Raw genomic sequence first — 13,957 nt, 5'->3', positions numbered from 1 at the left:
TGAGTCTGATGACTAATGAAAAAAAAAAAAAGAGAGAGAGAGAGATTTTCAAAGCATCTTCAAAAGAAAATCAATTGCAATAGCCATAAGACAAGAAAAATAAATTAAAAGAATGAAGATAGGCAAATAAGAAATAAAAATATTTCTATTTGCTGATGATATGATAGTTAACATAAAAACCTTTGAAAATCAACAAGATACTAATTGGGGCAATTAATTCAGCAAAGTTGGAGGCTATAATATAAACTCTGAAATTTCTAAAAGATCCTTTCTAGGATTTGATAATATGAATGGCATGAACTGAGTGAAGACCTCTCATAAGAATGTGACCTCCAGAAAAGTGCAAATGAAGACAATTCTTAGGTACCACTATACATCTCTCAGATTGTCTAAGATGACAGGAAAAGATAATGATGAATGTTGGAGGGGCTGTGGGAAAACTGGGACACTGATGCATTGTTGGTGGAGTTGTGAAAGAATCCAACCATTCTGGAGAGCAATCTGGAACTCTGAGTAAAGAACAATACAACTGTACATACCCTTTGATCCAACAGTGTCTCTACTGGGCCTGCATTCTAAAGAGATCATAAAAAAGAGAAAAGGCCCCATATGTGCAAAAAAAAAAAAAAAAAAAAAAAAAAAAAAAGTGACCTTGACTTAACCTTTAATTGTGACTTGAGGTTTTTCAATAACAAATTGAGATGTAGCCTAAAGTTGCAGGTGTTTGATCATCTTAAATAAACAAGCATTTCCCTCCTCTTCCTCCCCTAATCTTTTTATTAGCATTAAGTACCTAATATGGTAAAGAGTGTGTTATTGACTAGAATTCTTTGTCTCTAGGTAGATTTCCACAGTAGAATTAACTCCCCCAGCCAATGGAAGAAAAGGTCAGAAGGGGTGGGGCTTCTGTGTTAAGGTCTATATAATCCTGTGTTTGCAGTTTGTGCTTTGCAATCCTCTACTGGTGATACTTATCTGTTGAGAGTTGCCCTTTTTCAGGAGATCATAATAAATCTTTTTTTTTACTTTTTACCTTGAGTCTTTGATTTTAATTTGTGTGTTGCTGTTCTACACATAATGTAATACTGATTTGTTTGGAAAAATAAAATGTCTATTACGTCAAAGGAATTAATGATAAGAGGTATGAATAAAGGAGGAATAATACCTCTATTCTTCATACTTTATTATAAAGCAGTAATCACCAAAGCCATCTGATATTGGTTGAAAATAGAGAGATCAATGAAACAGATTAGACAAGAAAAAAATCAGAGACAATGGAATTCAATAATCCAATGTTTGATAAATTAGAAAGCATAAATTACTTGGGCAAGAATTCCCAACATGAGAGGAAAAAACAAGAGAAAGAAAGAAAGAAAGAAAGAAAAAGGAAGGAAGGAAGGAAGGAAGGAAGGAAGGAAGGAAGGAAGGAAGGAAGGAAGGAAGGAAGGAAGGAAGGAAGGAAGGAAGGAAGGAAGGAAGGAAGGGAAAGGAAGGAAGGGAAAGAAAGAAAGAAAGAAAGAAGAAAATATTTCAATTTCTACTTGGAGTTCATCAGTTCTTTCTTTGAAGTTGGATAACATTTTCTTGGGAATTATATTGATAAGGGTAGTCAAGTCTTTCACAGTTGATCGTTTTTACAATAGTGTCCTTTTGTTGCACAAATTATCTCCCAATATTCTCACTTCACTTTCTTTGTATTTGGGTTTTTTCTAAAACCATTCCCTTGTCATTCCTTACAATACAATAGTATTTATCACAATCATTTGCCATGATTTGTTGAGCTATTTCCCAATTGATGAGCTGCCTCTCAATTTCAATTCTTTGCCAGTACAGAAAAGACTGTTATAAATGTTAGTACATATATGTCCTTTTCCTTTTTCTTTGATGTCTCTGGGTACAGACCTAGTAGTGGTATTGCTACCACTTTATAATCCCAATAACTTTACTGAGCTCTATCTAGGTCATTCTACAAAAAAAAAAAATAATAAATAAAAATAAAAAATAAAGAATCTATTATTTCACAGTTATGTGTAAGAAAAGTATTCTTAACCAAACAAAAAAATAGAGAAAATTATAGAATGTAAAATATATAATTTTGATTACATGAAGCTAAAAAAAATGTATAAATCAAATTAATGCATCTAGAATAAGAAGAGAAGTGGTCACATAGGAAAAAATCCTTTTAAACAAATTTCTCAAGAGTTTGGTATTCAATATATATAAACAATGAACATATCTGATATATATGCATCCACATATGCATATATGCAACCTACATATCTATATATGTATTGCACAATACACATTATATGTATGCTTACATATGTAGATATGTATTTACATGTATTTATACTTATATGTGTATTGTGTGCATTTATATATATGGTCAAACGATATGAATAGTTTTAAATGAAAAATGTCAAGCCATTAAAAACCACAAGAATGCTCTAAATTATTAATAACTAAAGAAATGCAAATTAAAACAACTCTGAGATTTCACTTATACCCTTTTGAAAAACAATTGAGAATTATGCAAATAGTGATTAAAATATTCATATTCTTTGACCCAGAGATTTTATTATTGGAATTATTCCTAAGGAAGACACTGATAATAAGAAATTCTTCATATACAAGAAAATATTAATAGTAGCACTTTTTATGATAGCAAAGAATTAGAAACAAAGCAAAGATCCATCATTGAAGAATGCTAGCAAACCGTGATACATGAATGTCATGAAATATTTCTATGCTAGAAGAAATGAATGATAAATGTGATAAATATAAAGAAACATGAAAACATGAAATAATACAAAGTGAATTCAACATAGCCAAGAAAACTATATATAAATGACCATAACAATGAAAATGAAAGGAACAATCACAGAAAAACTAAAAGTGACTATTGTGAAATTATAAATTATATCCTTAGTTTGATATAAGATATAGAGAAGACATTTTCACTTTACCCCTTATCCAGAAGTGAGAGGTCCATAGTTGTTGTATATTATACATATTTTGATACTTTTTTGATGTATCTATCAGTTATGCTATTTCCCCCCTCTTCTTCTACCTTTACTTTTTTTGTCTTAAAAAATACTATTTGATATATGATATGGTTTTCTGAGAGGGAGAAATGGAAGGATATTGGGGAAAACTGTGATGACAAAAAAGATATCAATAGAGCATATTTTTAAAAGGAATAATTAGTTGTTTCTTCACACCTGATATCTAAGAACTACCTTTTTCAGACTTATTGTACATTATTTCCGCTCATCAACCTATAGCCCCATCAGACTGATTTGCTTGCTGGTCTTAATTTTTTTTTAAGAATTTATTAAAGCTTTTTATTTTCAAAGCATATGCATAGATAATTTTCAGCATTCACACTTGCAAAACCTTGTGTTTTTCCTATCCCTTTCTTCCACACTCTCCCCTAGACAGCATGTATTTCAATATATGTTAAACATGTGCAATTTTTCTATACATATTTTCACAATTATCAGATTGTACAAGAAAAATCAGATCAAAAAAGAAAAAAATGAAAAAGAAAACAAAATGCTTGCTGTTCTTTATACCTAACTTCCATCTCCCTTCTTCTCCTTGCTTTTGCTGAGGCTCTGCCTTTTACTAGAATGCATTCCCTCCTTACTTCTGCCTCCCAGAATCCTCTATTTCCCTAAAAGCTCAGTTCAAATCATCTACCTGAAGCCTCTCCTAATCTTTCAAAAAGCTGGTGCCTTCTCTCCCAACAAAAAAATTATTTTATATTATATATGTGTGGGTATACATACATACACATATATATCATATACAGATAGATTGATATACTTGTTGAGGTTCAAAAGGAGAGCCCAAAAAGATTGGGGTTGCAGACTGTTGTCGCCAGGTGTCTCAAAAGAATTTGTAGGCTTGAACCTATTCCCAAGTCAACGGGCAAAATTTACTTTAATTGTAATGACAATTGAAGCAGGCTAAGTTCCACAAGGATTTAGCAAAGAACCAGGAGAAAGAAGATAAATTTGTAGGACAAAGTTAGAGAATCTAGAGCTTCATGATATTTATTTGCTAATTTTATGGCTTATAGGTAGGTTTGAGGGGTGGTCTATTGTCTCAGGAACTTGATTATCACTGACCAGCAGATTTTCTTTTTTCTTTCCCTTTTTTTTTTTTTTTTTTTTTTTTTCCCCCTGAGGCTGGGGTTAAGTGACTTGCCCAGGGTCACAGAGCTAGGAAGTGTTAAGTGTCTGAGACCAGATTTGAACTCAGGTCCTCTTGACTTCAGGAGTGGTACCTAGCTGCCCCCAGCAGATTATCTGACAGTCAGCAATACTCGTAGGACTATCCTAAAACCAGAAGACTTTAGAATCATTGACAGATTGTTAGAACAATAGCATTCTAAAGTCAGGGGAACCTCAGGATCATTGTTATACCTTCCCTAAAATCTAGGAAAAGAAATATATAGCTATCTTATTATATTTCTAAGGCCAGAAGACTTTAGAATCATTGACAAATTGTTAGAAAAATAGCACTCTGAGGTCAGGGACCTTAGGATCACTGTTGTATTTCCCCTAGAATCTGTATCCTATCACACTCACACAAACACATGTTTTCCTCACAGAATAATTAAGCTAAGGGCTGAAATCAGTCCATTCCTTCTCTTTACCCATCGGATCTGTTGAATAATGATGCCACATGATGCTTCTGATCTCCAGTCTTTTCCCTTTCTGGCTATGTGACATGTGAGGAAGCCTCTGCAGTGAGAGGACTAGAAAACTGGGCAAGGATGGGCCTCTCTCTCAACTCTAGGAGAAGCCCGAGCTTGGGTCCTACCAGACTCTTCCTTTGCAGATCCACCTTTCTATCAAAAGATTCTTCTAGCCTCTTCTCTTAACATCCCATCATTGATTTCTAGCTCCAAGGAGGTTCCTTATCTTCTCTCTCACCTTACCATCAATTTCTACCTTGGCTCTAACTTTTTTGCTTAGAAGAATATAATTGATTGTGACCCTTTATGATTTCCACCCTGGGGCAAATTTGAGGGTAAAGTCCTAAGGACCCACTCTAGCTCAAACTCAAATTGACTCCCCTGCTCTTCACACCCCACTTGATTTTGCCCCTAGATTTTGTGAACATTCTGCCCTGATTCACAGGAAGCAATTCTCTAGTTTGTAGCTTTTTTCCCTTCTTAGAAGTTTACTTTGCCCTCAGTTTCACCCTGGGAATCCCCACCAGAAAGAGAAAGATTTGAAAACATTATTTTCTCCCCCACCTCCTTTGCTTCCCGCCCTACCTCCCACCTCCTTCCTCCTCCGCCCCACCCCTTTTGTGTCAGCATCCCCTGAGGATGATAGCCTCTGAGCTGCTCCTGACTTCTAATCTAGCATCTGATACTCTTGGAGTAGGCACAAGGCATCCCCTTATAGTGCTTAATTTATCACTGTGCCTGGTTCAAAGTAGGCAATAAGTACATGTATACTGACTGAATGTATGAAAGCTAGAGTCAGTTGCTCACCAAGCATGATAAATATTATTACCAGATTTAGTTGAGGCTTAAGAGAAAGTGGGTATTGCATCCTCCTTCCTCTTTCCATCTTAAACTGAGAACCAAAGGAAGAACAAAGCTTGAGTCTGGAGATTGCACTCAATCTATCTGATTTAATATTTTCCTCATGAAAAGTCCCAATACTCCTTCTTGAATCCGGCAGGGTGCACAAGGGGGGAAAAAAAAAAAGATGGAATTTATGTTGAAAAAACTAACTTCCAAATACCAGTTTTGTCACTTACTATAAGGGTGATTTTGGGGTTACTTAGTTCACTTCTCTGGGTCTGTTTATCTGTGAAATGAGAGGATCAGACCTGATCAGACAATTAGATAAGATATCTAAGACCAGTTCCAGCTCCAGACTATGATTCCTTATGTGAAGTTTCCAGTAACCAGCTTAGTTCCTTCAGGGTGGGCCAACTGAATATGCAGCAACCACCCACAGAAGCCATCCAGTTGAGGGAGTCTCTTACCAGAGAGCAGTGGTTCTCAGTGTGTGGTCCTCAGATCTTTTCAGGGGGTCCATCAGATCAAAACTATTTTTATAAGAAGATGTTTTAATTCTAATACAGTAAATATCCTAATCCACATGAACAAAAGCTCCTTGGGAAGTCCTCAATAATTTTTAAGAGTACCAGAGTCTTGAATTCAAACTATTTGAGAATCTCTGCTCTACAGCTTCTTCTGATGGCCCAGAGAGCCTTGAACTAATTTTACAGCACCTTAACCTGCAAAAGCTAACAGGTAAAATATAGCCATTCATCACCTGAGGTCACAGTCCTGGAAACACAACAGATACTTATTAGCTATGTGAACCTGGGCAAATCACTTAACCCTGTTTTTCTCAATTTCTCATGTATAAAATGAAATGGGGAAGGAAATGGCAAACCACTCCAGTATCTTTGACATGAAAACCCTAAATGGAGTGATGAAGAAATGTACAGGACTGAAATAACAACAACTATAAATGTGTGAGGAACAGCGAGGAACTCTGGGAATTTAAATAATTAAAAAAATATAAGTACTGCTCTCAAGGAATTTATAATCTGTGAGTAGGCACTGGTTGCAATTCCACAGCTAGAACTAGATGTGCCTTCAAAAGATCTTATTCAATCTCAGTCATCTTTTTTGCTTAGATCTCTATTCCTGGTTTAATTCCTTTGCTGCTGGTACCTTGCAAGCCATAATATAAGGAGAGAGGTCTTAGACTTTCCTCTATGTGGTCAATACGTAGCCCTGTGATTTCTGGCCTACATCAGTATTTTTATTTTTGTTTTAGGTGAAGGAGATTAATTTAGGGGCAAAAACTTTATGGAAATTTTAGTTATCTAGGTGCTTGGGAGTTATAGATTGAGAGTCAAATCCATGGTGGGTTTTATAGCCAGCTTCTCATTTTATCTCCACATTTTGCTCTCAATGTTCTCTTCTACTTAAGAAAACCACCACATGCTTCCTATTAAAAACCTTCCTTTCCTTCAAAATCCAGCTCAAAATCCACCTCCTTGAAGACTTCCAGGTTTAACTGATTTTATTTCTCTTATAGAACTCACAGTTTAAACTTCAAAGTAGCATCTGCTTATATGCTGTCATACATATAACAATATATAAAAAACCATGCATTGTCTGTGTGTGTGTGTGTGTGTGTGTGTGTGTATGATTGTGTCTTTCCAACCATTGTGTGAGCTCCTTTAGAGCACAAGCTCTGACTTCTCCTCTTGCAAATCTCATAGTATGGAGTTTGAAAAGATATTATTTCTTGCAGACTCAAGATGGAAGTTGGTGAGTGGATCCACAATGCAGAAGCAAAAAGAGGGAAGAGAAGAAATGATATCATAGGACAGAGTAGTCAAAGGTTAGTTAGGGACTAGAGCTGGGGTGGCTGACCTAATAGAGTTGAATTTCCAGTCAAGTCTGAAGGCAAAAGAAGACACAGTTTCTGAGTCACTGATTACCTACTTCCAAGAAAATAAATGCAAACTCAAGATCTACTTAAGGATTACGCAAATTAAACAAAAGAAATGTCAATTGTTCAATTTTTCTTTTTTTTTTTTTTTTAAAGTTGGTTTTTAAACAATCTTTTCCTGTTATCCTCACACATTGATACGGGGTATAGTTCAAGAAGTGATCCTTAAAAGGCAGCAAAAAACAGTCACTTTTAAGCCGCAAGTAAAATGAACTTGATGGTGCCGCTTCATCACTTTCTTCCAACCCAGTCATATATAATAGCATTTCCTGTTTCTCAGGAGAAGTTTATGCTCTTTTAAAGAAGAGAATTTAGAATACTTACCCTCAGAAACCTGCCTTGTTTATCGAGGCTAACTCACAATTTCAAATCTTAAGAACATCTCCAGTTTCTAAGCTCCCTGTATTGGATCTTCAGTCCAATTTTCACACAGTGAGTAAGAGACAGGAAAACCAATAGATAAGGCCTGAAGATGTAAGCTAAATAAGGTTCCTGGTTGTGAGAGATCATACGGACTCTTATGAATACTCAGATATACCACAGTGATAAGAAATGCAAACTCCGGCATTTTCAAAATAGGTCATTTCACTAAATAAATAGATCAGCATTATTAAGTAAGAAACTCTGACGTTGCTGCTTTCTCCCTGCTTCCTCCCCTAGCCTTTCCCCCTTGAGCTTATACTTCCTTCTACATGCTTACTATAACTGATTCATGATGTTCATATGTGATTAGGATCTAATCTTTTCTTCATTCAAACACTATTCTTTTAGCATCATCTATCTACAAAATCTATCCAAGATTCTAGCCCCTGCCTTTAGATGTTTAACAATCAAATAAGGAAGAATAGTTGTAAGGTAGAATAAAAATAGAATAAAAAGAAAGGCACATACCAGATGCCGTGTTTATATAAGAGAAACATAACATCTGGATGAAAAGGGAGGGAATCAAAGAAGGAAAGCTTCATGGAAAAAGCAGCATTTGAAGTGAAACTTGAAGGCCAGTTAAGAATTCCACCAATGACAACTGGGAAAAGATCATTGAGTCAGTCAGTGAATCAGTATTTGCTAAGCACCTATTATGTGTCAGGTGAAATGGATGAGCTGCTCAGAGAGCACTATCGCTTTTGGGGATCCAAGTTCAAATTTTTTTTTTTCATTTTGCTCACCTTCTTTTGTTTTTCACTTGTGACCCCACTCTCACTTGTGGCTCCAAGAAGCCATAGCATGTGCAGAGGCAACATCCCAGTAAATCCATCTCCACAGACAAGCTATACTAGGTTAGAAGACAAGCCACAAATCTGTCAGTGAGTTAAGGGGATGTCTGCTCCAAGAATGTGAAGACTTCTGGGATAGCTAGATTTCCCAGTGGTTAGTCAGGAGAATCTGAGTTCAAATTTGGATTCAGACACTTAACCCCATTACCTCATAAATAAAAAAAGAAAGAAAGAATGGACAGATGAGAACAATTTGTTCCAACTACCATGAAGATCACTAAAGCAGGTGCTGTGAAATGCTTAGAATTTGGCATCTGAGGCTGTTAGCAATCATTTTAATTATTGCCTTTCCATTGAGCTCCAATGACTTTGGAAAAGAGAATGAGACTGATGACTTCCTGCAACTCTGCCATCACTTAAATTCAATTTACAGGCAAATCAAAACATCACTCATTCATCATAACATTGGCCTTTTTTGTTTTTTGTTTTTTTACTTTAGTGTCCTCCACTGAAGATTAATCCCAGTATTCCTGTTCCCATAGTATGGAGTGGTGAATTTTTTTCTTCTTTGCCAGTTTCTTTTTTTTTTTTTTTTCTTTTTTCTTTTTTTAAATAAGAGGTATTACTGAAAGCATCTCTAATTGTGGGGCATAGGGAATGGTGTCTCAAGCTGCCCTTCAGCTTTCCCCTCTGATCTTGAACCCCAAACCAAGTGCTCTACCTTCTAGCAAGTGTCCACAGCCAGCAGCATCTCAGCCCCATGCTGCTTCTGTAATCACTGGTATACTGGTTCCTTCTCATCCAGGGTCAAGTCCCTGCAGCGCATCTGAGCTTGGTGTTCCCAATCAGCCAAGTTCCCTCATTCTTCCCAGACCCTGACTCCCCCAAAAGTCCAGGAGATGAAAGTCCCTATGATTCCAGACGAGGCTCCAGTCACACCCAGCTCACCCCAAAGCTCCCCACTGTGTCCTGGAAGTGTTATCCGGGTTAATCCTGGTCCTGGGTCTTTCTTCAGATATTCTTAGGTTGTATCAAGAGGACATCTGTTCTACCCTAAGTCTTCCAGATTTTTCCCGAGTCTATTTTGCTCTGAAGCACAAATTTGTTCTGTTTGCGGGGGAAATCTGGAGATCTTGAGATCCACCAATCAACTTCATCATCTTCCCAGAATCCTTCCCACAATGAAAAAGAAGGATGAACACCATATGGCAGGTACTGTGCTACATGCTTGGGACACAAATATGAAAAAGAAAAACCAACTCTGCCCTAAAAGAGCTTATAATCTAATGGGGAAAATGCAACACATTCACACATATATACAAAAGATGAATAGGAAGGAAGAGAAGGGAAAGCTTTGTGGAGGAAATGGGACTTGATTTGACGTAGTGCTAGAGAAACTGAGGCAAGATAGAGATGAGGTTTTTAAATATTTTATTAGAGGAAGAGTTTGTACTGGCTGAGCCATGTTAGCCAGCTGGAAGATGGCACTCTTGTCTCAAAGCATCCAACAAAAAGCAAGGGATTCCGGAGACTCTTATAGGGCTCCAGTGATCAGGGAAGCAAAGGCAAGGGGGAGTAGAGCACTGGTGAGCAGGAACTTCAGGAAAGGACCATAAATTCAGTTCTGACAGGTTGGGGGTAAAGAGGAAGGATCACAAATTCTGAGGGAAGAAGTTAGGAAACACTAAGTCTGGTTCAGAGTCCCATCTAAGTATTTGAGATAAGCCATCTGGAGTTTGATGATTCTTTGGAATGCCAGTGGGCCAGGGCTCCCAGCACTAATTATCTCAGTCCTAATGGCCAGGAAGGGGGGTTGCCACCAGGGAGACTGAGGCAGAACAATTCAGGGAAATTGAGACAGAGAAACTGAGGTATAACATTGAGACCTAAATTATGCTTATTTTCCCCATTACATGTAAAAACAATTTTTAATATTAAAAAATTTGATAGTAACTTTTAATTTTCAAAATACATGCAAAGATGGTTTTCAGGATTCACCTTTGTACAATCTTGTGTTCCAAATTTTTCCCTTCTCTTTCTCCCACTCTCTCCCCTAGACAGCAAGCAATCTAAAAGAGGTCAAACGTGTACAATTCTCCTAAACATATTTCCACATTTATCATGCTGCACAAGAAAAATCAGATCAAAAGTAGAAAAAAGTTAGGAAAAAAGTAAGCAGACAACAACAGCAAAGGTGAAAATACTGTTATGATCAAATTCAGTCCACATAGTCCTTTTTCTGGATACAGATATCTGTCTCCATGACAAGTTTATTGGAATTGACCTGAATCACTTCATTGTTGAAAAGAGTACATGAGAGTCGATCATCATATAATCTTGTTGTTGCTTTGTACAATTTTCTCTTAGTTCTACTCATTTCACTTAGTGGCAGTTCATGCAAGTTTCTCCAGGGCTTTCTGAAATAATCCTGTTGATTATTTCTTTTAGAACAATAATATTCCATTACATTCATATACCATAACTTATTCAGCCATTCCCCCACCGATGGGCATCCACTCACTTTCCAGTTCCTTGACACTACCAAAAGGACTGCTATAAATATTTTTGCCCTTGTGAGTCCTTTTCCCTTTTTTGTCATCTCTTTGGAATACAAAGACATTGCTGGTCAAAATATATACATATATTTGGGCAAATCGCTGAACTGCCAAGAAGAACCAAGTCTTTCAAAGTTGATCATTGTATAATATTGCTGTTATTGTTTACAATATAATCCTACTTCTGTTCTCTGAGCCCATTTTAATGAGAGTAAAGCTCTTCTCCCTCACTTTCCCCATCTTCCCCTCCATTGTAAAAGTTTTTTCCTCTTTTATGTCAGATAATTTATCCCATCATATCTCTGCCTTTCCCATTCTCCCAATGTATCTTTCTTTCTTGCCTCTTATTTTTTTTTTTAGATAAATGCCTTTTTTAGATAATGCCATCATTCAGCTCACATTTTTGTATTCTGTCTATATATACTTTCTAACTGCTCTAATAATGAGAAAATTTTTAGGATTTACAAGGATCATTTTCTCATGTAGGAATATAAGCATTTTAGTCTTGTTGAATATTTTATTCAATTCTGGTCTTTTCATCAGGAATGCCTGAAAGTCCTCTATTTTATTGAACACCCATTTTCCCCTATAGGATTATATTCACTTTTGCTGTGCAGTTAGTTGATTCTTGGTTGTATTCCTAGTCAATTCATTTACCAAACAAGGAGGAGCCCTAGCACACCAGAGTTTGCAGCCACAGGGTTACTGGAACTGTAGTCTCAGTTCCAGGTCAGAAAAGAATGCCTGGGGTTTCTCACAGACCAGAGCACAGGCCTTTTCTAAGATTATACTACTTTGGAAAACTTATAGGTTCCCAGAATTGACCAATTCTGCTTTTTAAGGCATTCTTCTCTTCATTGGATTTTTGTGCCTCTTTTACCATTTGACCTATTCTGTTTTTTTAAGATGTTATTTTTTTTTTTTTAGGAAATTTTTGTTCCTCCTTTACCAAGCTGTTGACTTTTTTCCCCATGCTTTTCTTGCATCATTCTCATTTCTCTTCCCAATTTTTCCTCTGCCTCTCTTATTTGATTCTTATAATCCTTTTCAAGATTTTCCATGGCCTGAAAACAATTCATTTTCTTTGAGGTTTCTGATGCGGTGGTTTTGACTTTGTTGTTTTCTTCTGCATTTGTAATTTGGTCTTCATTGCACAGGTGTCATCTTCTTTGGAGCCACTCATAAGAATTGGATTAAAGTAGATGCCAAAAATGGGTGAGCAGCCCTGAGAAGAGTACAGCAAATCCTTATTCCAGGGGTGCTACTTCTCCCTTAACACTATGGTGATAGTGGAGATCTAGTGTGAAATCCAGGTCAAAGAGAAGCTTCCTGGCAATAGTGAAGTCTCTAGCTATTTCTATTTCTGGATAATATTATATTTATTGCCTCTAGCCTCAAAACAGCCTTCTGGAAAAGATCTGGAATTATTCAAAAAACTGCGGCTTGTTCATCCACACAAAAAAGACCAAACAGATGACAAATTTCTATTGTCCATATTTCACATGCATCTTAATATGGAATGATAGACATACAGTGATCTAGGCCCACAGTTGAAAAGAACCTGGAGAGCAGGTTAGATGATCACATCATGAAGGGAAGTAAATGCTAGGTTGTAGAGTTTGTATTTTTTCCTAAAACAGAGAGTCCCTGAAGGTTTTTTGGCTTTCTCCACATAGCCATCAATTTATCAATTGTCAAATCTTACTTCCTAATTGGTCTCTCTCCTTTTAAAAATTTCCCTCTCTAATACACTATCCATACAGCTGCAAGGGCAAGAACCAATGATCTCAGCTATTTCTTTTAGCTAGAAATCTATGATCCTAAATAGTTTAAGGAAAGCTAAAGATTGCACAATTAAGATAAAATATTAAGAGTAATCAGAAATGAGGATATAACATTTCTGAAATGGTAATGCATATTAGTGAAAAAGTAGAATCCAATTTATAAAGAACTAAATGACCCACACAGAGTTTTATTGGAATACATTGACTGGATCAAGTAAGGCATGCTATGTTGCATTATCTTTTTATTTTATTTTTTTGTTAATTTTGAACTTAAATACAGAAAAAAATTTCCAAGTAAGTAGTACAACAGAAATAGAGGTTTCAATATAAAACCATGAATTTCTATTTCAGATTTTTTAAAACTATGTAATAAATATTGCGTGTTGTTTTCAAAACTACGCTATTTTTCTGTGCTTCCTTCTAAATTTTCTTTTGTTTTTGCTGTGTACTTTTTAATTTTTTCCTTCTTACCTATAGCACCTTAGAGAAAGCTACAATTAAACACAGATATATATGTATTTATGTATACATGCATACATACACACATAAATATATATATGTAAAACCATACTATGCATAGTTTTATTTATCAGTTGTTTCTCTGTAGGTGGATAGATAGCATCTTCCTTCATAGTCTTTGTAATTGATCTGAGTACTTATAATACTCAATATTAATTAATTATTTAAAGTTATTCTTATGATGATACTTCTATTATTATAGACAATATTCTCTTAGTATTGCCCATTTGACTTTTCATTATTTCATGCAAGTTTTCTCTTGTTTTTCTAAAAATCAATCAGTTTGTCATTTCTTATAACACAGAAGTATTCCATCACAAGTATATACAAGTATAAACTTTTTTAGCCATTTCACAATTGAAAGATATCTATTGTTTTAG

Source organism: Sminthopsis crassicaudata, chromosome 2, assembly GCF_048593235.1.
Source record: "Sminthopsis crassicaudata isolate SCR6 chromosome 2, ASM4859323v1, whole genome shotgun sequence".
NCBI classification, from domain to species: Eukaryota; Metazoa; Chordata; class Mammalia; order Dasyuromorphia; family Dasyuridae; genus Sminthopsis; species Sminthopsis crassicaudata.
The sequence above is the reverse complement of the archived record's forward strand: the minus strand, read 5'-3'. Positions refer to the sequence as shown.